At 34.9% G+C, this 27,937-nt stretch overlaps 1 long non-coding RNA gene across 5 annotated transcripts in view; it reads right to left on the minus strand.

Moving 5' to 3' along the window:
- Window positions 1-27,937, minus strand: part of LOC309622528 — a 223,113-nt gene that overhangs the window by 135,231 nt on the left and 59,945 nt on the right. For all 5 annotated transcript variants that reach the window (XR_014240934.1, XR_014240935.1, XR_014240936.1 and 2 more), the window contains one exon: window positions 17,260-17,328. This is a non-coding gene — a long non-coding RNA (uncharacterized lncRNA). The remainder of the gene's footprint in view (window positions 1-17,259; window positions 17,329-27,937) is intronic.

Below are 27,937 nucleotides of genomic sequence, written 5' to 3' on the forward strand. Positions count from 1 at the left end.
AATTTTAAATATATTTATATTTTTAAATGTATGCATAAAATCCTTTGGGAGAATATAGAAGAAAGCAATAACTATGGTTACCTAATTGTAGTGGGGAGGAGAAGAAAGTGGGTAGCTGAAATTCACAGATAGAAAGGAGATTATGCTATATATATTTAATAATTTTTAGTCTTACAAATGCATTGCCTTTCTAATATATAGATAGATGACAGATAATGGTGATGATGAAGATAGATAGCTAGATAGATAATATATTTAAATTACATATATCATAATATATTTAAATTTCTCCTGTACTACTCTGGGCTTCCTTTCATATTTGTGATTGCTTAATGGTGTGATTCATCAATAGGGAAAAAATATTGCTTGTATAAAGGAAGAAGAAAAGAAAAGAATGACAGAAAGAAAAAAACCTTTTTAACTTGTCATTAATACTTTATGCCTCTTATTGGTAAAGAAAATATTTGTTTTTCCCAATTTCACTGGAGTTGTAATATAAATACACCCTGAGAAGATAACATAATATCTTCTAAATATCTCATATGAAGATGACATGTAACATACACAGGTTCATGACACATTATATACTTTTAAAGAGGAGGGGAGGACTAGAAAAGAAAATAATGACTAAAATAAAGAAGGTCAAGTACTGAAAAGGGTACCAAAGACAACCCACTTTCCTAATAGCTAGTCCCTTCCTTCCCTCACACTTGGCATCTCAAACTTTTGTCTGATCACCACTCTGAAAAGGAAGCCTCTTCCTCATATCAGGGAACTTATTCATAGCATAGTTCATGAAAGTAAAAGCAGACTTTCCCAATATTCATAAAGTAAAACTAAGGCCAAGAAAATGGCAGAAATCCAGGCCTTTCAGTTTTCTACCAGGTTTTTTAGAGGATCTCTCCCTGAGGCAGGTTTGGCTAGCTTCTAAGAGCACAAGCAAAGACATGGGAAGGGCAGTTCTAGGTAAGTCTGGAGCTTTTTCAAATAGCTAGAGTAGCTATTGGAATAAGATTGGAAATAAGATTGGAAAGCAGATATCAAGTAACATTTGGAGGGTCTTGAAAACTAAGTGATGCTAACTAAGCAATGAGGCACCTTTAAAGATTGTTCAGAAAAGAGTGACCCATCAGAGATATGCTTTAGAGATTAATCTGGCAGTGTGTAGAAGGTAGATGGGATGAGGAAGACAAGAGGCCAGAAAATGTGTAGGCAAGAGCATGAGAGAAAACGCTTTTAGATTCTAAATCTATTTTAGCTCTCTAAAAATTAATGAGGCTGCTTGGCAGTTGCATTACTTACTGTTAAATCTGATTAAATCCCAAAAGCATTTTTTAAAGGAGAGATTAAAGGAAGTGAAGTCAGAAGTTAGGACCAAATGCAAGTATCTACAATTTTTCAAAAAATCATTTCTTAAGGGTCATTCAGTTAATTTAAGAAACACTCTGATGCATCCGTAGCTAAAACTCTGATATTTCTTATGTGTCATTTCTAAAGTGTAATTGCATAGCCCACTGCTAAAACAGTAATGACAGAATTTTAGAGCATCCATCAAAGGACATCGAATGTGAAATAAACAGTGTTGGTTGTGAGTCAGGGGATTGCTGTTCGGCACATTAGACAGCACTGCCCTCTGCAGTTAAATGTGTTCTACTATCTGATCTCTGTGAAGCTTGTTATAAACCCGTGTTTGAAACCACTCAAATATTTTGTCATTTCAGGTACGATACCCAGGCAATGATAGCACAACCAAAGGCTCCAAAGTGGATCCCTGCAGAAAGAATTACTTATAATGATGGAAAGGAGCATAAAATTATAGGACTGAGGAGGACAAACCTGGTTTGATTTGGTGGCGATTGTGTACTAAGTAGACACTGTTCTCTGCAAAAAGATTGGCAATTTTCTTCCTGAATTCTTGGCACTTCTACTTCATGGAAGAGTAGAAGCAGACAATAAAGAAATCATCAGACAATTAAATAAAATACTTGTAAATTGTGATTAAAGCCATAAAGTAAACCAAAAAGGAGTCTAAGACAGGTGGATCTCATCAATGGAGGTGATATTTCAACTGAGACCTGAAGGATAAGAAGGATCTAAGCATGTGAGGAGTGGGAAAAAGTAGATGGGATAGCATGTGCAAAGGTCCTGGGTCAGGGACAGAGAGTCACATGTTCCAAGGATAGAAGGAAGATAGTGTTGCTAGAGATATTGAGCAAATGTGACACTGATGACAAAGCGGAAAAGCTAAGATAGAAAAGCTGAGATAGATCATAAAGGTACTACTTACTTTTAGTACTTAGTAAGGAAACTGAATTTTATTCTAAATGCAATGAGACATATTTGAAGGGTTTTAATTTAAAAAGTGAAAAAGATCACTTGTTCTGCTCTATTGCACATAATTTCTAGAGGGACAAGAGAAGAAGGCAGGGATGCAGACCATTTTCAGATATTTAACACTCATTCTAGTTTGATTCATTGTGTTATGATGTTGGAAGAGTGTTAAAGGAAGATAGAGAGTATATTCATTTATAGCAAATCAATTCACAGCCTTAAACTGATAAACACTTGCCCTGAAATTATGCCATTGTCTTCAGCAAAAGAAGATAGTTTAGGGACTATTTAATTACAATCTTAAAATGGGATTAAGGTCATAAAGTAGTAGGTTAAATTTTGAACAAAAAGAGTTCACAATGGCTTATTAACTCCTTTAAGATAGAAAAGACCACCCTGTGCTAATTGACTTCACTCTACAGATCTAACCTTAAATTACAGTAGAAACATTCATAGATGGTAAATGGTTTCTCTATTATCCTTGTGCGGTCAGGAAGTTTGTCTTAAACTATAAATCTCTCTCATACATTAACATGAGAAATGTTCAAAAATCCCACAAATAACTGGGATTTCCCAACAAACAAGTCCTTTCTCATCTATTTTCCAGAGTAAATGGCAGGTTCATTTCTAGTCTAGAACAAGGGAATGGAAATAAACTACTGATTTTTTTCCTAGGAGATTGAATGTCAGTTCACTCATTTTGAGCTTATTATCCTTTCTCCCTTAAGTGAAAAAAGGAAGAGAGAGAGAGAGAGAATTTTGCTCACCATAACTTATCCAGGATATCTTTTTTGTCCTTTAAAACATTTCATCAGTGTTATCCATGCTACAGTTCCACAGAGAGGGAAATTTATTTTCCATAAAAAGTGACACATTAAACGTTCTAGTTTCTGGCTACAGCATTAATGAACAACTTAAGGACTTCTAAAATTGAATTAGCTGCCCCAATACTTTGAAATTATTCAGATTTTTTAGTCCAGGCTTTCAGAGCTTCCAAGTACCTGTATGAAAATGAAATCATGAAGACAATATTAAGAGATTGATTAAGAACCTTTCAACTGATGACAGGATCTACTGGTACAAATAACTAAATGAGATTAATACTATATTGATAATATTCCCTATAGTTTGATGCATACTATTATCTATTTTAGTCTCTAACACATCTGCTATGCTGTATTTATTTTTATTTTTAAATGAATATAAATAGCAGAAAGCCAACCTCCATGTAACACTAACACCTTTTCTGCAGTGATGAGTCAAAATTTGGTTCCATGAATATTAGCTTCACTTATCAAATGTCGGGGTGTGTGTGTGTGTGTGTGTGTGTGTTAGGTTAACAGTTCCAGAGTCTGAGTAATGCTAAAAAATTAGAGATATTTGAGACCTAACAAGCGTATCAATACTTGTACTGATTTGCCTTCTTCCCAGAAGGGGAAATATAAAAATTATTTAGTTCTAGTTTTGAATTAGGTATTATTAAGACTGGAGAATTATCGGACTTCCCTGGTGATGCAGTAGTTAAGAATCCACCTGCCAATGTAGGTGACACAGGTTCGATTCCTGGTCCAGGAAGATCCCACATGCTGCGGCGCAACAAAGCCTGTGCGCCACAACTACTGAGCCTGCACTCTAGAGCCCGCAAGCCACAAATACTGAGCCCAAGCGCCGCAACTACTGAAGCCCGCCCACCTAAAGCCCATGCTCCCCAACAAAGAGAAGCCCGCGCACCACAACGAAGAGTAGCCCCCACTCGCCACAACTAGAGAAAGCCTGCATGCAGCAACGAAGACCCAACGCAGCCAAAAATGAAAATGAAAATTTAAAAAATAATAATAAATAAAAAAGAAAGGTAATATAATTCTATTTAAAAAAAGAGACTGGAAAATTATCTAATGCTCTTGAGGGCACATCTTTGCTGCAATGAGACGGGTAAACCATGAAAATTCTGTTTAGCATTCCAAATACACACTGCATCAGGAAGGCTGAAGTCAAGCTTTTGAGACTATGCTGGCCTAATTAGCAACATAATTTCAAAAAAGAATTTCCCTTATGATTTCTGCTGTTAGAAACCAAATACCAAAGAAATTTTTTCATAAAGTGATATTTCCTCAGTCTTGTATTTCTCTTCTCTCTCCTATCTAAAGAATTGCATTTTCTTTCTATCTTCATAGCTAAGTCTCTTTGATATAAATAATTCTACAAATGTCAGTGTTTCAATTTTTTTCTGAGAGTTATTACCAAATAATTACCCAAACAAGTAAACTGGTTTTAGATCCAATTCAAGACTACCAGGGGAAATAAAACAAATTACATAGAGCCATGAATCAGGAGCCCAGTGCTCAAACAGGAAGCAGGTCATGAGGTTAGGGGATTCGAACAAGTATTTTATTCAGATAATGCATGGTTATAAACATTGGAACTCCAGTGAAGAAACAAAAGTCTGTGTATCTTTACTAGTGTCTATTAATAATTAATATTTAATGAATACTTTATACATGGAAGTCATAAGATCCAGCACATCACTCACATTGTTTCATTTAATCTTACAAGAACCCACTGAAATTCCTATTTTTAGTTTTGCCATTTGACAAATGAGAAAACATAGGTTTAGAGAGCTTTAATGACTTGCTCAAGGTCATAGAGCTCACAAGTGTTGGAGCAGGGGTCTGAAATACAAGCTGCCCCATTCTAACTCACTCTTCCCTATTTTCTAAAATCATCATCCAGCACATATTATGGATCTCATAATCTTGTGGGGTGACTGGTGTTATTTTCCTTCCATGATTGAGGATACTTAGGCTAAGAAAAACAAAAGAGGTAACATTTAAAATTGCAAACCAGGTAAGTGCAAGAGCCATATCTAAACTTTCAAGTTTAGCTTGAAGGACATGGAGCTCATGTCGTTTAGGATTAAAATTGCAGAAGGGACTATACTCGCAACCTTAAAATTGTTTGTTTCAACTTTACTTGATTTTCCATAATTATAGTTTCTTGAGATTTTTTTTTAGAATTTTAATATGGAAGATGAAGCAGATCTTGATTTACATGGACACTTTTCCACATCCATACCTATGTTCCTTTATTGTAAGTCAGAAGAAGCCAGAATTATTCCAGGAGAAGGAAAGGGTAGCCTATGAGGATAGTGATTTATTCTATACATAATGCAACCAGGAAAAGAAGAATCAAAAAACCTGTAGGTATCGCTACAGTTCTATCCTTTAATCAGGAGGCTTCCTTCATGTAACACTGTCTAATTCCCTTTGCCCTGATAATGGAGACAGGAGTCAAGGCGTAGAAGAAGTAGACTCTTAGAGCACTGGCTATTGAAATACTCAGAGAATAACAAGTTTCTGCATATTGCATCATGATAATTTGAAGGTGTGACCTTCCCAAGTGTCATCAATTGTTCTGATATCAAAGAAAATGTAGAACCATTTGTAAGTGTGGTACATTTGTAAATGCAAAGTTTACGCTTTGCTTCTAAACAGTGCTATCTATTGGCCTCAGTTTTAGGCTCACCTTATCCACACACTATTATGCCTGGCTGTAGCATGCACTGTAGATCGAATACTCATGTCTTTTGTAATTTTATTGAAATCAAGAGGTTGCAAACCTGAAGGCTACATTTACAAGTCATCAAACTTTCACCAAGCAGACTCTCTCCTACAACAATTGACACAAGGTACAGTCAGGTTCAAACTCTGCTGTTTCTGGTTTTCTACTGGCTTCAGTATCAGAAGTTCCAATGTCTGTACCCTGGTTTTATGAGTCATGGGGCTTTTTACTTTGCTGGCATAGATGGGGTTGAAACAGTATGGTCCTAGACCCAGCAATTTGGGCAGCTACTTCCTAATTCCGTTAAGATCTTGATCCTGGCAGAAATAACCACTTATTTATGCTAGGTCAGTACCTAGAGAGGCGATAGAGCACAGTGGTTAGGAGCACAGATTTAGGAGCTACAATGCCTGGATTCAAATACAAGATCTGCCATTTACTAGTTGTTGAATAAGTCACTAGGTAAAAATACTTAGTGAGGATTAAACTAGTTAATATATGAGAAAATGTAGAATGATCTCTGCACCATGGTAAATAGTATACATCTGTTTTTTATTGCAATGCTCTTCTGGGAATAATTTTATAAGCTCAGCCTAGAGCCTGTACCTCCGGCCCTTTCAACAGTTGCGTAAGCATCTGATTCCCTGTATTAAATCTCTTTTTGCTTAAACTGGATAAAGTAGTTTTTATTGTCTTCAGCTGAACCTTGACTGATACACTAGCCATTCTATTTCCTCTTGAGAACTAGTTACTGAATTACAAAAATTCAAGAAATTAGAGAATGTGAGGCAGTTTACAACCTGAAAGGATATTCTGCAATTTACTTATAAAGGCAGGTACAACATAAATGCAGGATTGGATCCACATCAGAGTAAATTATTTCTAAAAACATGTTTGCTAGAAGCTTTGAATATATTTCCAGCCATGCTCTTTCAGGCACAATTCTTTAAATCCAGCTGTTTTCAATAATTCCCTCCTCTAACTCTGTTTCTTCTTGTTGCTAAATTGGCATAGGGCATAATCCATAAAATCTTACTGAAAAATCAGGTGAAATTTTCTGTATTAAGTTTATTTATTCTTAAAAGATTAGAGAGTTAAGAGGCTCCAAAAATCATTAGTGAACCCCAGACTCATATGCTTTGCTGCATAGTCCACATCTCCATTTGGATTAAAGAAGCATCTTAAACTTAAAAGGAACCTCCTTACTTAGTTTCAACATCTAGTAAATGATGCTGTCATTCACCCAGTTGCTAGGATTGAAAACCCACAAGTAATCCTTAGCTTCTCTCTTTCCCTCACATCCCAGATACAGCTCGTCTGACTTTTGGCCTAACTCTCAAAATATATCCTGAATCAAATCTTTTATCACCACACACTCAGTGAAGCAAGCAGTCATGTTCAGTGTAGGAGACAGATATATTATGGTTTTCAAGAAGAAAGAATTTAATGAGTATAACATGTTCTTCCAAAAATGCCAAAATCTCATTTGGGGACTTTGAAATTTCTGACCCCTTTTACTTTCAGTGCTCTCTTCCCAGGTCTTGCATGGCTGGTTTCCCTCACTTCACTGTGAATAGTTTTCAAATGTCACCTTTTCTGGGAGGCATTGCCTGAAACCTCAGCCTAAAAGAGCACCCAAACTCTTGCTCTCAGCACTTTTGGACTCTTTCCCTTGCCTTATTTTTTTTTCAGAACATTTGACTTAGTATTTTATATTTATTAGTTCAATTGTTTATTTTGAATTTCCCTAACTAGAATAGTGCCATGTGGCTAAGAACTCGGTGGGTCTCATCACTTAATTTCCAGCACCTAGTAAAAACTCATAAAATATTTGGGAAAAGGCAGAATGTCCATATAATCTGCTCTTTGATAGTCTTAAGTGTTATTGTCTTATTCAAAAATATGAAAGTTTTAGCTTGAAAAAGCATCACAGCAAAAATCAGACCATTGGCCCAGACCATATGCGATATTCTTCATGGTTATTCTGTACATGCTATATAACAGTCAACACTGGGTTCAAGATGAATCAGAAAAGCTCAATACAGAATGTTAAAAGTGAAGCATTTATCATTTCTGAAAAATTTCTTAACACAGACTTATAGCAGTAGAGGATTGTCCTAAAAGAAGGGCATCAATCATTACACTGGAGTTAAAGGAAGAAGTTTTGTAGAGAATTGCTCCACTATGTACTCTAGGTAAAGACTTGATATCTGTGTGCATTGCCTTATGACTTCAAATTGTAATTAACTTAGCATTCTTTAGGATTACTACAACTATGAAATATTTGCATGGAGCTGCCATGTTATGTGACAATCACCTAGCTAAACACTTAGGCCCTGATATTTTCCTTGTGTGTCATTTGTTTGACTCCCCAAAATAGCAATATAATCTTGAACATTGGGTTCCATCTTCTTTTTGGAATTCTTTAAACATTTATTTTCTGTTATTATTAACTAGTAAAATATTATTAACTACCAAAATGAGACTTTAAATTGTATACAAATATATAATTTTGAAGCCTGCTTGTAAATGCTGCATTTCTTAATTCTTTTAATAGCCCAAGAGATGTTTTTGTTTCCATCTTACAGATGAAGAAACAGGCTGAAAAGATCAGCTGTTTACACAGATACATAAGAGACAATACCATATTATCTGATAACAGTTTTAATATTCTTTCCACTATAAAAAATCATAGACCTGAGCAGGGACAAAAAAGATAGGGTCCCTATCCTGGGGGTAATAACATACCAGTTAGAGAAATAAGATACACTACAGAATTCAACTGGGTAATAATATAAATGGGAGAGAATTGGCAGCTACCATTTAGGCAGGCTTCCTCTGGCTGACACTGTGTTAGATACTTGACACTAACCTCATTTAATCCCAAAAACAAAGACTAGAGGTAAGTGCTGTAATCCCCAATTTACAAGTGAGGAAACTGCCTCAGAGTGCAAATTCACACCCGTGGTTTAGTATTGGAGCCAGGGTTCAAATCCACATCTGCATGTTTCCAAAGCCTACACTCTAACATTGTGCTTTACTCCATAATAAAAAGAAACACACACACACCTTTTCCTGGATTTCAGAGAATGAGGAGTATTGTCCTTGGATGGAGAATCCATGGAGTTTTAAACTGTTACCTGAGCAAAGAGTGGGATTGGGGAACCCAGAAAAACATTCTAAGTAGAGTAAACAGTAAGAACTTGATAATGAGCATGGCACTTCTGGAGAGAGTGAGATTAGTCCAGAGTAGGAAATTTTTAAAGTTAAGGAGAAGGAAGAGAAGAAGATAAAGTCAGATTATGGAGGTCTAGAAAAGCTATACAGGGAAAATTTGACTTTTTTCTATAAAGAAGGGGAAACAGCTTCAATGACATTTGTGTTTAAAATTAGTCTAATGAAGGTTTGTGGGTGAAAAGAATAAGGAAAGACCAGGTGCAGAGACTAATCAAAATATTTACACCACAATGCAAGGGAGATTATATAAAAACCTGGACAACTGAGGAAACAATAAAATAGGATTATATACCAAAGCCAGCAGGGTCAAGAAAAAGCTTTGTTTTGTGCTAGTGTGGTTTGGATGGCAAACAAGTAAATTAAGAAAAATAAGATTTTATTGAGTTGTTGAGAAAGAACAGAACTTCAATCCTGACTAATGGAATAGGTCTTTGTAAAGAGAACAAAGACTTTTTCCTCCTCCCTAATTTTTGAGCCAATGAACCCAATAATGATTCTTTGGGACAAAACCATAAGCAGATCCAAACCAACTTAATTCCTTGGGCCTAAATATGTGTATCTTATTTTCAACTCTGCCATTTACTCTCAATTTCATAAAGCTGGCACTTGTAGCCCCCGTTTCACCATTTGGTAAAATGAGTTTTCAGGATAAATCATCTCAAAGATTCTTCCTGCTATATATATGAAATTCAAACAAATAGACAAAAACTGTCTCACTCTCTTGCCATCTTAGTAGCCCAGGACAGCATGATTTATGCAGGTATACTCAGCACCTGAGTATACCTGCATAAATTTTTTTAATAAACTGTGTTTTTTCAATTTTTCTAATAAACTGTGTTTACCAGCTCAGCTTATATCACCACACCTGGGAAAGGTGAACAGTAAAGAATTAGATAAAAAGAAAGAAAAGATGAAACATGATAAGTATATGAAAGATTTTGTTGAGAAGGAGTTATGTCTAGATACTTTGAGTGTAAGAGAATTTTGCCAGCCTCCTTGATTTTTAAGGTTTGCTGGTATCATTTGAAAAGACAGAGATCTATTTTACAGAGAGTAACTAGGCTTCACCTTTTGTTCCAATTTACATTGATAAGTAATAGCAATGCTATTTTAAGAGTGAATCTGAGCCTATGTCCCACATAGAGTGAAAGAATAGCATGATTGATTAGTAATGTCTGTCAGGTATATGGGTGAGAAATTAATGTCAGTACTCTATATATTCTGATCTCTGAGCAATATTTATCCATTCTGATTAAAAATTATTTTTAAAACCCACCTATCTGAATCCGGGGAGTCAAATTTTTTTTTATTTCCTAGTTTATTGTTGAGTTTCTGAGTTCTATTATATCTAGATTTTTTCTTCTTCATTTTTATAGCAATATTTGCCATCCTAAATAGTAATACTTTCTCAAGTATGGAAAACATTGTTAATAAAAAGGGATTTAATCCTGAAAGCAATTGCAATCTTTAAAGCCAAATAGTGTTTCTGATTATTTGTTAACTTTATTTACATATTCTAAAGTATTTTCCATTAACATGGAAAACAACTGAATTTTTCAATTAGCATTACTTCTTTACAGTCTTTTAATGTTATTATCTTTAATGTGTTACTCTTTCTAAGGTTCATCTACCTATAATAAGTTACAGTAATATAGACAGTTCTGGTATTAACATAATAAAAATCTAGATATATGAAGTATGTCCAGCAGTAAGGAACATTCTTAGGTAAAAGTTTAATTTTTAGCATCCCAGGAATCTGCATCTTTAGGCTGAAAACAGAATAGAAAATTTATTGCATAAAACACAGTCTAACTGGGTATTCAGTGTGAATAACTTCATTAAGACTTCAGGATTAAGACATTATTTTCAAGCAGGATCAGAAGGGTAAATTAGGTAATGAAGAAAGTGATTAACTGGAAATAGTCTTCTTAATTTACTTTAATCATAACTATTGGTAATAAAACCAACCAATCAACAGTATTAATTTCTCATAATAAATTGGGTTGGGAATGAAAGCTTATTAGGAGGTCAGGAATGTAAAGAGTGACCACTTTTAAGTAATTATTTAACAATAATTAATAATAATTATTAATTATCATTAATAATAATTATTAACAACTATTTATTCATTACTAACTATATGCATGGTACTGTGGAGAATACAAATATTGACAAAACACACTACCTATCCTCAAAGGACTTAAAGTTGTAGCAGAGGCTATAAAATTTGAAAATGAATGCTGTTTATAACTTTCTACTTAGGTGAATAGTGTCAAAATTTGGTACAGCTATAGGAGTTCTGAGAGCAGTCACAAAATTCTTCATGAAGAAGTTGCTCTTGAAAAAGTCCTGGAAGCATGGATAGAATTTAGTTGTGGAAAAATGAGGGAAAAGGACCTCCAGATAGAAATACAATTATTTACAAGGGTGCATAAGCAGGAAAATGTGAGAAAGATCAAGAGGTTAATTTGGCTGGAGCCTATAGTTAATGAAAGAGTGTGGCAAAACGTAATTCGAGAAAGATGGCCTTAATGCAGATTATGATGGACATTTTATGCAAGTAAATTTCATCTTATTTAAGAGGCACTAGGGAGACAGTAAAAGATTTTCAGTAATAGAGTCTCAGTGATCATAATTGTGCTTGAAGGTAATGCCACAGTTAGGAGGCAGAAATACAAGAAGTAGAGACTTCTATTGAGAATCTATTATAAGAGTTTGAAGGAGAGAAAATGAGGGCTTGAGTTAGGAAAATGACATGTGAAAACTGAAGAGAATGTACTTCTCACTATGTGTCAATATCAATAACAGAAATTAATTGTCTATTAGCACTCTTTAGTAGGCAGAACTAGAATATGGCCCCCAAGATTCCTGCCCTCTGGTGTACAAGCTCTGTATAGTCCCAAGGGCTTGAGCATATGATGGGATAGTCACTCCTGTGATTAGATAATAATATGGCACAGCTGACTGTAAAAATGAGAGGTTATCTTTGCTGGAGCTGACCTCCAGGTGCTCTTTTAAGGTCTTGAACCCTTGAAAGAGACTATGCTATTCCTGAAGAAAGATTCAAATATGAGAGATTTGATTCCACAGAGATTCACCATTGCTGGTTCTGAAGACTGAGAGAGCCATGTAGCAATGAATGTGGATGGCTGTAAGACCTACAGCCAGAGGAAATGTCCTACAACTACAGTTCTACAGTCACAAGGAAATGAATTGGACCATCAATTTGAATGAGCTTGGAAACTGATTTTCACCCAGAGTCTCTAGAAAGGAGCACAGCCAAAACCTTGATTTTAATCTAAGTAGAGAAGTTAGCCACACCATGCCTGGATTTCTGACACAATAAATAATTGCTTGTTTAAGCCACTAAATGTATAATACATTATAATGCATTAGAAAACTAGAACATGCTCAGGAATAATGAAAGTGTCTCATAATGTGAACTAGAAAATGTTTTATATTGAAGGAAGTTACAAAAAATAAATCTCAGGATAAAGGTGGAATAATCTTGACCTAGACAATGTGGAAATCATCACCTCTTTATAATGCACTATAAAATAAGAATTTATCTGTCTGCTTTAATACTTTATCCTCCTTTCCTTACAAACAAAGACAAAGAAAAAAAAAAAACTTTTATTTTTTAACTTCATGTAATTGTTCTTATGGGAGTCATTGGGACTTGTAGATTTACAGTCAACCCCAAACAAAATTGTGAAGTATGCTATATTGTCTTTTGCATATTCCCTTCATTTTTATTTAAATTATGGTCCCTAGAGTCACTGAGGGTGGTGACCCAACAGGCTTGAGCATCACCATAATACAGCACCTGTGACAGGGTCCTGGGACCTGAATCTCTTTCTCAGTGTTCCCATAGCTGATTTGCCTTGTGCTTTGCTGTTTCCAGTTTCACAGCTCTCTCTGGTTATCATACCTAATCTATGCTAAAACATGAATATGTTAGTCTTCAAAAAAACATACTTGCAATTAGTAAGAGCTTTTGAAAAGAATTATTTTGACTATGGAGATAATTTTAATAGGAGACACCAAAATTACTGATTGGACAGTAGGAAAAAAACCCTGAGAGAATATGGATTATTTGACATCTTTGTCTCTAAACTTATTCACATTGTCATTGAATGGAATCAATCCTTCATAGCTATCCCATTTGCCAATAGGTATCTTCAGTAATGTATTTCTTCTACAGTATATAAAATAACTAAACAGTAAATAGGACCTATTGATGCCTGATTGGAAATTTTTTTTTTACTTAATGGTGGCATAATTGTTGCATATGATAAAGCAACTGACTCTTTAAGATTATTTAAACATTAAAATATATTACAAATTATAGAATATTACAAATGTAGTATAAAACATAATTTCTATTCCTAGAAGAACAACAATCTAGTTAGGAAACCAGAAAAGAGTATAGAAATGCCTATTAAACACCAATGACAATCATTAATATACATAACCAGTAATTGTTGGTCAGGAATACATTCTACTCCTGTATAGTTTTGTGTCTACCAGGTAGTCAGACACAGTGTATTAGTTTATTAGGACTTCCCTAACAAAACACTACAACCAAATGGCTTAAACAACAGAAATTTATTGTTTCAAGTTCTGGAGTCTGGAAGTCCAAGATCAATGTGTCTACAAAAGTGGTCTCTTTTGAAGGCTGTGAGGGAGAATCCGTTCTAAGTCTCTCCTAGCTCTGGTGGTTTGCTAGCAATCTTTGGCCTTTCTTGTATTCTAAGGCATCACCCTGATCTCTGCTTTTGTCTTCATATGGTGTTCTGTTTGTATCATTTTTGTGTTACAACTGCTATGATAAATTCATGTTAACACACTAAAATATGTTATCAGTTCTATAGAAAGATTTCAGTAGAAGTTTGACATCTAGTAAAGTATTGACTATGAGTGTGGATCATAGGAGAGAGGGCTAAGAAGCTATTTTAAAGAAAACCAGTATTTCAGAAATGGGTGGAAGAAGATGATTCTGTGAGGAGAATGAGATCTAGAATAACAGGAGGGGAACCAGGTTAGATAGATAATGGCACCAGTGCCAAGGTAGCATTCTGGGTTTTCAAATGTCACAGAGTGCCCTAGTGAGAAACAGATGAAAAATCACTAATTACATAGAGTAAGATGCCTTCACCAAGAATGGCATCAATAGTGCAAATGGTTTGTTAGATCGATAAATATTAAGTAGTAAATAGAGGGTGAAATCTGAGTGTTTTCAGCCAGGACTTTGAGAATTTGGGTTGTGAAGAGGCAATAGACCTGCAGCTATTGGGGCCAAAATTTGAATAGAGGTACTCATACCTCTATTTGCACATATTCTAAAAAGGCTGGGAAATTTACAAGTTTAATAAAATGGTGCTTCCTCAAGTACTTTCTTTGTGAAACATAATCACAAGCTCACCAACTTTATCTGTGATAACATCAACTGTAGGCCGTAAGGGACCTAACTCTTACCTAATTGAACACTAAGCAATTATTGCCAGCCTGTCCAATCCCTCAGGAAAGGAGAATGTCAACATCTACTTCCATAGCAGTCTTTCAAAAATAATTCTAAAATTAATACATTTCTTAAATATAATTATGTTAATTGCCTGCTTAAATTATTTCAAACACATTAGTATTGTATTTTCTGACATAATGTACTATACACACTGCTTACTTCTCTACATGCACCTCCCTCAGTATTTCCCTTTCTGCTCTACCCTCTCATGTTGTTGCTATTACTTATTGTTGTTGCTGTTCTATTTCACTAAGATGAACTAAATGCATGTGTTGTATTCTCTATTCGGTGCTTTGTATGCCTGAAATGTTCTTGTCAATCTACTGAAGCTTCCCTCACCTACCCAAACTCTCTTCTTAATAGTTCATTACTAGCTCTTCTTATCCATTATTATACCTTACACATACATATTATGATGTGTTTATCATATTTCGTAGCAAGTATTTTCACATCCATTTTACCCTCTAGACTGTGAGCTCCTTAAAAATGGATTCCACATTTTATGTACCACTTCTACCTAAAATAAGTCTGGAATACAGCCAACAATTGCTTTTGAAATGAAGTAATGAATTAATGCATGTGTAGAACTATATATTATTTTAGTAATAAGTTTACTTAAATTTTCTGGTCCAGTGTTTTTCTAGATAAGCATATTCTTCATACCAAAACTGTAGCTAAAGATTGCTATCATATAAATGGCATTTAGTGCACTGAAATTTGGAGCCATATTTTTCTATTATTCTAGATTTGATAACAAAATCCCTAAAATAACTTATTTATATTCAGTTAATGTTATCCTATCAAATAAAAGAGATCTAACTTTTCAAGACCATCCAAGCCAGAATAGTTTGATAACATAACGAAGGCTATATTTTCAGTGAAATGATCTAGCTCCAGTTGATTAAATATAGGTTGTTACTTTCCAGTTCAAATAAATAAGAAAATTCCTATGAACCTAGAATGTGTTCCCAATTGTGCTCTTGGAAATTTGATCATAGGACTTAGCAAATCCCTGAATTAGAGCTCTCTCTTTTGACATGGGCCCTCAATTTCCTAAGAGCTAGAGTGACGGCATGTAATTATTCTGCTTGTGCTGCTCTGATAACAAATGTATGCAATCATCAATTAGGAATTAGCACACGTATGGTTTCAATTATATTGATTTATCACCAGCAACTTTTTAATACAGAATTTAGTTACAGTCTATCATGCCTTGATAATTAAAATGCACTTTGGTTGATTGTTCCTTACTGACTTGTGGTAAAACAAGTAAAGTTATAAAAGCTTCTTGAATTGTCTGCTTATTTATTTCAGCTAACCATGAGTCAGAGTTTCCCTGTACCTAAAGCATTGTAAAATTCAAATAAGTATTATCACTCTCATTACCACCTCCAGTTCTCTATATATCATTCCTCCACTACAGCATAATTATGAGCAATGTCTTCCTAAACTACACCATAGACAGGAAAACATAACTCTTAATTTGGTTTTTGTGTTTTTTTTAAGATAAGAAGCACAGCCTGGGAAAAATTTGGAGACCTTCAAAGTCAGTCATCAGAGGACCAGTATTCTGTTTTTGCACCTGCTTCCCTCTCTTTGATAATATACACCCTCGTAAGCACCCAAGTTAGAACACCTACAGAGCCATTCTGCTTTCTAATCCTTTACCACTAGCAAAAGTGAGAAATGGTTTGAGTTCACTCAGTATGTCTGCTGATTTATTAAATATACTTAAGTGTGAACGGGCTTCATTGTATTATCAATCCTAGTTATCTGCATGGTATGCCTAGGCATAAAAGTACTACAAGATGAACACTTTCTCTCCTTCAAAGAACCAAGTAATTAGTAATTTTTCCTTGTTGTCCTTGAAATATTATGACCACTTCTATGACTTGTTTGAAGTTTAAACCTAATTTATTTATTTTAGGGGAGCATTTTGATAGTAAAAGTAATGATTCTGGAAATGACCTAGCTGCAGCTACCATGGTATTATTTCTAGAAATTGTTGCGAGGTGGAAAATGCATATACAGTCACCCACATGCATGTCTACAGTTTCTGGACCCCTATAACTAAATCTACTCTAATCACCAACATTTCCATTTAATTACTGACATCACTCTTTAGAACCCTCAACTTTCCTTCCACCAGCCTTCTTTCCCTTGGTGTAAAATGTTATCTTTGTTCTCCCATAACTTTGTGCAAACTGGGTCCAGTACCTAGACCACAGTCAGAATCTCTGGATTGCCATAATCCTGGCTCTGCCCAGCCAGGAAAGCTGGTTATCCAAGCATCAGATCCACAGAGACTCTAGCTTTCCAGACCTGGGATAGCTAAACATAAGGGAACTAGGCTGAGGCAAGGATAATATCATCAGTTACAAATTATTGAGCAATAACTATGTGTCAGAGCCTGGGCCAAATTCTTTACATCTGTTGGCTATGTAATTCACACACCACCACTTCCAAGTAGGTCTCAGCTTTATCACATTTTAAAGAAACAGGTTCAGGAGCTTACATATACTGTTCAATTTCACCCAACTAGAAAGTAATCAGAGATTAAACTCAAAGCCATATTTGCCCTACCCCATAGCCATTTTTTAAAAAATTACCTTTTATTTACTTCTTAGGTGGGGGAAGATTGTGTAGAAGGGAAAACAGATCTCAATCCTGGTGTGTGGCTGCAGAGACAGGAAGAGAAGAGACAATTGTAATAAAACTCTAACAGTGGAAGAGTCAGATTCAGACCTTGGTGGTGGGGAGAGTAGCCGTGGGGTTAGAATGTATACGTATGACCACAGACATACCGGAGACACAGTGGGCTCAGTTCTAGATCACCACAGTAAAGGGAATATATTCAACTTAAAGGTACCAGCTGCATTAGCCCCTAACAAGAGAGTCAGCCTGTCTCTGAAGCTTTGAAGCCAGGCATTGACTTCTCCTTTCTAGGTATCAAAGAAGATGACATCTTCTTCCAACAGAAGGCTGTTTTGTCGATACTGAAAATCTGTTGTTTAGTGCAGCCACCTTCATTATCTTAGCTAGATCTTCTGGATAATTTGCTGCAGCTTTTACATCAGCACTTGCTGCTTCACCTTGCATTTTGGTGTTATGGAGATGGTTTCTTTCCTTCAGCCTCATGAATTAACTTCTGGTAGCTTCAACATTTTCTGAAGCTTCTTCATCTCTTTCAGCCTTGATAGAATTGAAGAGAATTAGGGAGTTAGGGCATTGCTCTGAATTAGGCTTTGGTTTAAGGGAATGTTGTGATTGGTTAGATCTTCTATCCAGACCATTAAACTTTCTCCATGTCAAAAATAAGGCTGTCTTGCTTTCTTATAATTTATGTGTCCACTGGAGTTACACTTTTAATTTTCTTCAAGAACTTTTCCTTTGCATCCACAACCTAGTTTGGCACAAGAGGCCTACCTTTCAGCCTATCTCAGCTTTGGACATGCATTCCTCACTAAGTTTAATCATTTCTAACTTTTGATTTAAAGTGAGAGAACAGCGATTCTTCCTCTCACTTGAATGCTTAGAAGCCATTGTACAGTTATTAATTGCCGTAATTTCAATACTGTTGTGTCTCAGAGAATAGGGAGGTCTGAGGAGAGGGAAAAAGATGGGAATAGCTGATTGGTGGAGCAGTCAGAATACACACGACATTTATTAAGTTTGCTGTCTTATATTGGTGCAGTTCATTGTGCCCCAAAACAATTACAATAGTAATATCAAAGATCACTGATCACAGATCACCATAACAAGTATAATAATACTGAAAAGTGTGAAATATTGAGAGAATTACCAAAATGTGACACAGAGGCACAAAATGAGCAAATCTTGTTGGAAAACTGGTGCTAACAAACTTCTTTAATGCAGGGTTGCCACAAATCTTCAATTTGTTAAAAAAACACACACACACACAATATCTGCAAAGCTCAATAAAGCTAGGTACAATAAAATGAGGTATTCCTATAATGAGGTTTAAGTTTTACATGGTATCAGATAAAATTGTCAGCACTACCAGTCATGAAAATACTGAAGAAGCTACAAAGTAAAGAGAAGAGGTATAGAATTTTAGATTAGCTGTGTAAAATTATAATCATCTGTTGTCCATTCAGGCTTAATTACCATGTAGCACAACAGCAATTATGCATATCATTAAATAGATGCTAGATTAATTGTGTACATTTATATTGATGAAAGCAGTAAAACACGGTTTGCAGTATGTTCAGTCTTTATAGTTTGTGGCTCATGTAACATAATAATTTACTCAGAGTTAAAAAATATTAGTAGGTGTGTCGATTATGAAGCTTTATAATATTGTGTTGGCTGATCAATTTTATAATCTTATATAAACAGTGGAAATTCAGCTGTTAATCTGGTCATATGTTACATACTCTGATAAAATATTTCACAGAAAGAATCTTCCTTAATAGCAGAATTGTTGTCTGGCAATTATCTTTGGTCTGTTTTTTTTAAATTTATTTTTGGCTGCATTGTGTCTTTGTTGCCACACACGGGCTTTCTCTAGTTGTGTCGAGCAGGGTCTGCTCTTTGTTGCGGTGTGCGGGCTTCTTATTGCAGTGGTTTCTCTTGCTGTGGAGCACGGGCTCTAGGTGTGAGGTCTTCATTGGTTCTGGCACATGGGCTCAGTAGTTGTGGCTCGTGGGCTCTAGAGCACAGGTTCAGTAGTTCTGGCACAAGGGTTTAGTTGCTCTACGGCATGTGGGATCTTCCCAGACCAGGGATCAAACCCATGTCCCCTACAATGGCAGGCGGATTCTTACCCACTGCGCTGCCAGGGAAGTTTCTGGCAATTATCTTTGAATGTCAGCTTTTAACATGACTAACATTTTCTGATACCACCAAAAATATTGAATTCATTTTATCTAGGTAAAAAGCCTAGAAAAATAAAACTAAGCTAAGTTTGGCTAATACTATCTGCAAGGTGGGTATCATTTTTGCTAAATATACTTCTGAATTTAAAAATTCTTGTTTTGGCAAAAGCAAGAAGAACTACAATCCTGCAGCTTCAGGAAAAAAACCACATTCACAGAAAGATAGACATGATGAAAAGGCAGAGGGCTATGTCCCAGATGAAGGAACAAGATAAAACCCCAGAAAAACAACTAAATGAAGTGGAGATAGGCAACCTTCCAGAAAAAGAATTCAGAATAATGATAGTGAAGATGATCCAGGACTTCGGAAAAAGAATGGAGGCAAAGTTCAAGAAAATGCAAGAAGTGTTCAGCAAAGACCTACAATCATTAAAGAACAAACAAACAGAGATGAACAATACAATAACTGAAATGAAAACTACACTAGAAGGAATCAATAGCAGAATAACTGAGGCAGAAGAACGGATAAGAGACCTGGAAGACAGAATGGCAGAATTCATTGTTGCAGAATAGAATAAAGAAAAAAGAATGAAAAGAAATGAAGACAGCCTAAGAGACCTCTGGGACAACATTAAACACGACAACATTCGCATTATAGGTGTCCCAGAAGAAGAGAGAGAGAAAGGACTGAGAAAATATTTGAAGAGATTATAGTCGAAAACTTCCCTAACATGGGAAAGGAAATAACCACCCAAGTCCAAGAAGCACAGAGAGTCCCATACAGGATAAACCCAAGGAGATACACGCCAAGACACATAGTAATCAAATTGGCAAAAATTAAAGACAAAGAAAAATTATTGAAAGCAGCACGGGAAAAATGACAAATAACATACAAGGGAACTCCAATAAGGTTAATGCTGATTTCTCAGCAGAAACTCTACAAGCCAGAAGGGAGTGGCATGACATATTTAAAGTGATGAAAGGGAAGAACCTACAACCAAGATTACTCTACCCGGCAAGGATCTCATTCACATTAGATAGAGAAATCAAAAGTTTTACAGACAAGCAAAAGCTAAGTGAATTCAGCACCACCAAACCAGCTCTACAACAAATGCTAAAGGAACTTCTCTAAGTGGGAAACACAAGAGAAGAAAAGGACCTACAAAAACAAACCCAAAACAATTAAGAAAATGTTAATAGGAACATACATATCAATAATTACCTTACACGTGAATGGATAAAATGCTCCAACCAAAAGACTTAGGCTTGCTGAATGGATACAAAAACAAGACCCATATATATGCTGTCTACAAGAGACCCACTTCAGACCTAGGGACACATATAGACTAAAAGTGAAGGGATGAAAAAAGATATTCCATGCAAATGCAAATCAAAAGAAAGCTGGAGTAGCAATACTCATATCACTTAAAATAGATTTTAAAATAAAGAATGTTACAAGAGACAAGGAAGGACACTACATAATGATCAAGGGATCAATCCAAGAAGAAGATATAACAATTATAAATATATATGCACCCAACATAGGAGCACCTCAATACATAAGGCAACTGCTAACAGCTATAAAAGAGGAAATCAACAGTAACAAAAGAATAGTGGGGGACTTTAACACCTCACTTACACCAATGGACAGATCATCCAAAATGAAAATAAAAAAGGAAACAGAAGCTTTAAATGACACAATAGACCAGATAGATTTAATTGATATTTATAGGACATTCCATCCCAAAACAGCAGATTACACTTTCTTCTCAAGTGTGCACGGAACATTCTCCGGGATAGATCACATCTTGGGTCACAAATCAAGCCTCAGTAAATTTAAGAAAATTGAAATCATCTTTTCTGGCCACAACGCTATGAGTTTAGAAATCAATTACAGGGAAAAAAATGTAAAAACACAAACACATGGAGACTAAACAATACATTACTAAATAACCAAGAGATCACTGAAGAAATCAAAGAGGAAATCAAAAAATACCTAGAAACAAATGACAATGAAAACAGGATGATCCAAAACCTATGGGATGCAGCAAAAGCAGTTCTAAGAGGGAAGTTTATAGCAATACACTCTTACCTCAAGAAACAAGAAACATCTCAAATAAACAACTTAACCTTACACCTAAAGCAATTAGAGAAAGAAGAACAAAAAAACTCCCAAAGTTAGCAGAAGGAAAGAAATCATAAAGATCAGATCAGAAATAAATGAAAAAGAAATGAAGGAAACAATAACAAACATCAATAAAACTAAAGGCTGGTTCTTTGAGAAGATAAAGAAAATTGATAAACCATTAGCCATACTCATCAAGAAAAAAGGGGAGAAGATTCGAATCAATAAAATTAGAAATGAAAAAGGAGAAGTTACAACAGACACCGCAGAAATACAAAGCATCCTAAGAGACTATTACAAGCAACTCTATGCCAATAAAATGGACAACCTGGAAGAAATGGACACATTCTTAGAAAGGTATAACCTTCCAAGACTAAACCAGGAAGAAACAGAAAATATGAACAGACCAATAACAAGTAATGAAATTGAAACTGTGATTAAAAATCTTCCAACAAACAAAAGTCCAGGACCAGATGGCTTCACAGGTGAATTCTATCAAACATTTAGAGAAGAACTAACACCCATCCTTCTCAAACTCTTCCAAAAAATTTCAGAGGAAGGAACACTCCCAAACTCATTCTATGAGGCCACTATCACCCTGATACCAAAACCAGACAAAGATACTACAAAAAAAGAAAATTACAAACCAATATCACTGGTGAATATAGATGCAAAAATCCTCAACCAAATACTAGCAAACAGGATCCAACAACACATTAAAAGGATCATACACCATGATCAAGTGGGATTTATCCTAGGGATGCAAGGATTCTTCAATATATGCAAATCAATCAATGTGATAAACCATATTAACGAATTGAAGGAGAAAAACCATATGATCATCTCAATAGATGCAGAAAAAGCTTTTGACAAAATCAACACCTATTTATGATTAAAAAACTCCAGAATGTGGGCATAGACGGAACCTATCTCAACATAATAAAGGCCATATATGACAAACCCACAGCAAAAATCATTCTCAGTGATGAAAAACTGAAAGTATTTCCTCTAAGATCAGGAACAAGACAAGGATGTCCACTCTCACCACTATTATTCAACATAGTTTTGGAAGTCCTAGTCACAGCAATCAGAGAAGAAAAAGAAATAAAAAAATAAAAATTGGAAAAGAAGAAGCAAAACTGTGGCTGTTTGCTGATGACATGATACTACATATAGAGAATCCTAAAGATACCACCAGAATTCTACTAGACCTAATCAATGAATTTGGTAAAGTAGCAGGATACAAAGTTAATGCACAGAAATCTCTTGCATTCCTATACACTAATGATGAAAAAATCTGGAAGAGAAATTAAGGAAAAACTCCCATTTACCATTGCAACAAAAAGAATAAAATACCTAGGAATAAACCTACCTAGGGAGACAAAGGACTGTATGCAGAAAACTATGACACTGATGAAAGTAATTAAAGATGATACAAATAGATGGAGAGATATACCATGTTCTTGGATTGGAAGAATCAATATTGTGAAAATGACTATACTATCCAAGGCATTCTACAGATTCAATGCAATCCCTATCAAATTACCAATGGCATTTTTTACAGAACTAGAACAAAAATCTTAAAATTTGTATGGAGACACAAAAGACCCTGATAGCAAAAGCAGTCTTGAAGGAAAAAAACGGAGCTGGAGGAATCAGACTCCCTGACTTCAGACTATACTACAAAGCTACAGTAATCAAGATAATATGGTACTGGCACAAAAACAGAAATATAGATTAGTGGAACAGGATGGAAGCCCAGAGATAAACCCACACACATATGGTCAACTAATCTATGACAAAGGAGGCCAGGATATACAATGGAGAAAAGACAGCCTCCTCAATAAATGGTGCTGGGAAAACTGGATAGCTACATGTAAAAGAATGAAATTAGAACACTCCCTAACACCATATACAAAAATAAACTCAAAATGGATTAGAGACCTAAATGTAATACCAGACACTATAAAACTCTTAGAGGAAAACATAGGAAGAACACTCTTTGACATAAATCACAGCAAGATCTTTTCTGATCCACCTCCTAGAGTAATCGAAATAAAAACAAAAATAAACAAATGGGATCTAATGAAACTTAAAAGATTTTGCACAGCAAAGGAAACTGCAAACAAGACCAAAAGACAACCCTCAGAATGGGAGAAAATATTTGCAAATGAACCAACAGACAAAGGATTAATCTCCAAAATATATAAACAGCTCATGCAGCTCAGTATTAAAAAAACAAACAACTTAATCCAAAAATGGGCAGAAGACCTAAACAGACATTTCTCCTAAGACATACAGATAGCTAAGAAGCACATGAAAAGCTGCTCAACATCACTGATTATTAGAGAGATGTTAATCAAAACTACAATGAGGTATTACCTCACACCAGTTAGAATGGGCATCATCAGAAAATCTACAAACAACAAATGCTGGAGAGGGTGTGGAGAAAAGGGAACCCTCTTGCACTGTTGGTGGGAATGTAAATTGATTCAGTCAGTATGGAGAACGGTATGGAGGTTCCTTAAAAAACCAAAAATAGAATTACCATATGACCCAGCAATCCCACTACTGGGCATATACCCAGAGAAAACCATAATTCAAACAAACACATGCACCCCAATGTTCATTGTAACACTATTTACAATAGCCAGGTCATGGAAACAACCTAAATGCCCATCAACAGACAAATGGATAAAGAAGAGGTGGTACATATATACAATGGAATATTACTCAGCCATAAAAAAGAACGAAATTGGGTCTTTTGTAGAGACGTGGATGAATCTAGAGACTGTCATACAGAGTGAAGTAAGTCAGAAAGGGAAAAACAAATATCGTATATTAACGCATATATGTGGAATCAGGAAAATGGTACAGATGAACCTGTTTGTGGGGCAGAAATTGAGACACAGATGCAGAGAACAAACGTATGAACATCAAGGGGGAAAGCATCTGTCGGGGTGGGGGTGGTGGTGGGATGAATTGGGCGATTGGGATTGACATGTTTACATTAATATGTATAAAATGGATAGCTAATAAGAACCTGCTGTATAAAAAAATAAATAAAATAAAATTCAAAAATTCAATAAATAAATAAATAAAAATTCTTGTTTTAATTTTATAATAGAATATTGTAGAACTGACATATCTGTGATATTATCATCAGTTGAGTGAGGTATTGCAATATAATGGTTAAACTCTTGAGCCCTGGGGAGATTTCTGAGCCTAAAGCTTAGTTCTTATCCTTCATACTATGTGGCTGTCATATGTGTGAACTTCGGTTTCCTCATCAATAAAATGCAGATGAATAATAGTACCAAATAGTATCTATTGCATGAGGTCTCTGGGAAGACTGCATGAAATAGTCCATTTAATGCACTCAGTCCTGTTGCTGACACATGGTAAGTGATCAATAAATGTGACCAACTATTACTGAGTGCTTTGATTTTTCTAATTTGTCTTATCTTTTTTAGGTCTGTCTGACATTTTACAAATTCCATTAAAGGGCAAACTAAATTACAAACTGATCAATTGACAGGTGTTCTTATAAAAATCCTAAAAATACAGCTGCTTAAAATATTTTAAAAAAAAACACTTTGTTGAATAAAACTGGCCATTGTAAAGCTAGCACAAATTCTACTACCTGCTGCTCAAGCCCCAAATGAATCCTGTGACAGATTCCTTGGTGCCACACTAATGAAGAGCCTTGAGAAAAGCAATGGGGAGGAAAGATGGATAAGGAACCACCAGAGAACATGCTTTAAAGGAAGGTTAACAGCACATAGGGCATGCTGGTAAAAGACTGTTGAGAGAAGTAATACATGTCATTAATTAATTATTTTGAGCCTCAATTTTATCATCTGTAAATGGAAAGTTTTAACCTAAAATGATTAATAAGGTCTCTTCTTCCTCTCTAAAGTTCTAAGAGTCTCAGAAAAACTTAAATGTCTATGATCTAAAATAGGGAAAAGAATTGTTCTAGACTATTCCAGAGAACAAAATCAGAAATAATTCATGGAAGTTAGAGAGTGCCAAATTTTATTATATTTTAAAGTAGAAATTTCAGATAACTAAAACAGAAAATAGAGCTAGATAATCAAATATCAGGGATCTTTAAACACATGAGCAGTGGTTAAATTAGGAATTGGAAAAGTGAGTTCTATCATCACATCCAGCTTCTACCATATTTATTCATGTTAAAGAAAGGATTGCTAACATTACATATAAATTTACTTGAAATCAGAGGTTCTCTACCTGAGATCTATGGACCTCAAGTATGGGCTTCAAAGGATAAACCTTGAAATTATATTAAAAAATTGTGTGCATGTGCATTTTTCCAGGGAGGAATATCTTTCATTTTCATCAGATTCTCAAACAAATCAATACTGGTGTCTGAGTCACTGATTTAAATAATACTTTCTTTGATGTACAAAAATCTAGAAGATATAGCCAGTGTATAAAATGATACTTCTTTAAAGGGTTTTATTAAAAACATTTATCTGCAGACATTTTTTACTAAATGCTTTGTGACAGAGCCTATTTAAAATGAATTTATAGATTAGATTTGAAAAATGACCAAGTGAATGTAGTGATTAAATATCTAACAACTTTTAAAATCATATCTGATAAACCAAGATAGATGAAAATATTTCTGTCACCTGGTTATCTCATCATGTTTGACTTTCTTATCTTGTTTTGGTATGCACTATAAAAAAAGATTTAGATAATTATTCCTGAATCCTTATTTTCAGCTCTAAGAATGATAAGTCTTTTTAGCCTCCTAGTAATAAAAATACAGTTAGAAAAATTCTGATTTTGAACTAATATTGCCAAAAGAAAGCAAAACGCCAATATGACAATATTCTTTCTTGCAATGTATGTATGTATGTGTGTGTGCATAATATCAGAAATAGAGATGTGCTACCTATTTGTTAAATTACCTGAGAGCATGTACTTGTCTACTTATTTAAAAGAGTAAGAATGGGTCTGAAGGAACGTTAGGCAAAGAAACCAACCTTCCCTGATATTCCATTTAATGTGAATATCATTGGCAATGCAAAATAAAGACAGTACTGCCAAAGTCAATATCCCAGATCTCGATGTCTGTGCAGCAGCTTTCTCTGTGCTAATAGTGTTTATGCCATCTGTCTGTTTTCAATTAAAGTCCATTTCTGATTCAATGACCAGATGTTCCACATTGTGGGGCCGTTTTGTTACCCTCTCCCTATGCCTCAAAATTAGTGTGTTTACTTCAGTGTTGATGCAGTTTACTTTTTATTTTTTCTTTCTTTTTGCATTTCTGATATCATAATCTACTAGCTCTTTCATTTTTTGCAGGTCATGAAATAGATTTTCTATTTCCTCTTTTAGATTTTATTGCCTACAAAGTCAGTCTTCTAAATGTGTTCATATATCTAATTTTGGTTAATGATTTTTCATTCACAATGCCTGTTTATCTGATTTTTCATATAATAGCTATATGAATAAAATTTTCAAACTTAAACATTCTGCATAAGTAATACACTTTAAATTAAAATCACTAAATCTGTAATTCTTCAAGGAAGGTCAAAATACTGTATCAATCACTTTTTTTTCTGTGTTTTGTTACTTTTAAATATTTTCTGAATTCTATTCATAAACCTTGTATATTTCCAATCCTAACTCCTTGAAAAATCAACTTTGGTCATCTTTAGGTAATAAAATAAAAACCAAAAATTTTAAAGTTTAGATTATATTACGATCTCATTTTCTCCTCAGATTTTATTGAATTTTCTAATACTGAAGAAAATTTTTCAAAACTGTGTTTGATGATGGTTTTTGGGTGTTATTATTCTCAAAGTCTCAGCATGCTGTCATTTCATGAAGGATAGATATATAACAGCTGTAGTTTTTTATCTTCTATTTTGTCATTGGCATTAGTGAACAGCTGGAACTTCTTTGGAAATATCCCTGTGCTTGGAATATAATCATGGGCAATTTGAATATCTTTTCTGGCATAAGGGTCAGGTTCTAATTTTCTCTCATATCTATAGAGATCTGGCTCTAGAAAAGATAATGTTTTGGTAAAGAAGCAAAAATAATAATATTTTAGGATGTAAAACAAGGAAGAGTTAATAACCTTTAACATATGCCCCCAGCACATATGCCTGCCTACTACAGTAGTGGCTGCCTTAGTTAAGTTACTTTAGAGCGGAGCTTTTGACTAGATTAAAACCATGGATTTCAATTTCTCATTTCATTTCTCACGTCATACACAGAACCATGTATTTGAATTTTTTTAAACCTTGGTATGAAGAAAAAAATGCATATTTTGTTATCAGTGTT

Source organism: Balaenoptera borealis (assembly GCF_965194805.1).
Source record: "Balaenoptera borealis genome assembly, chromosome: 2".
Taxonomy (NCBI): Eukaryota; Metazoa; Chordata; class Mammalia; order Artiodactyla; family Balaenopteridae; genus Balaenoptera; species Balaenoptera borealis.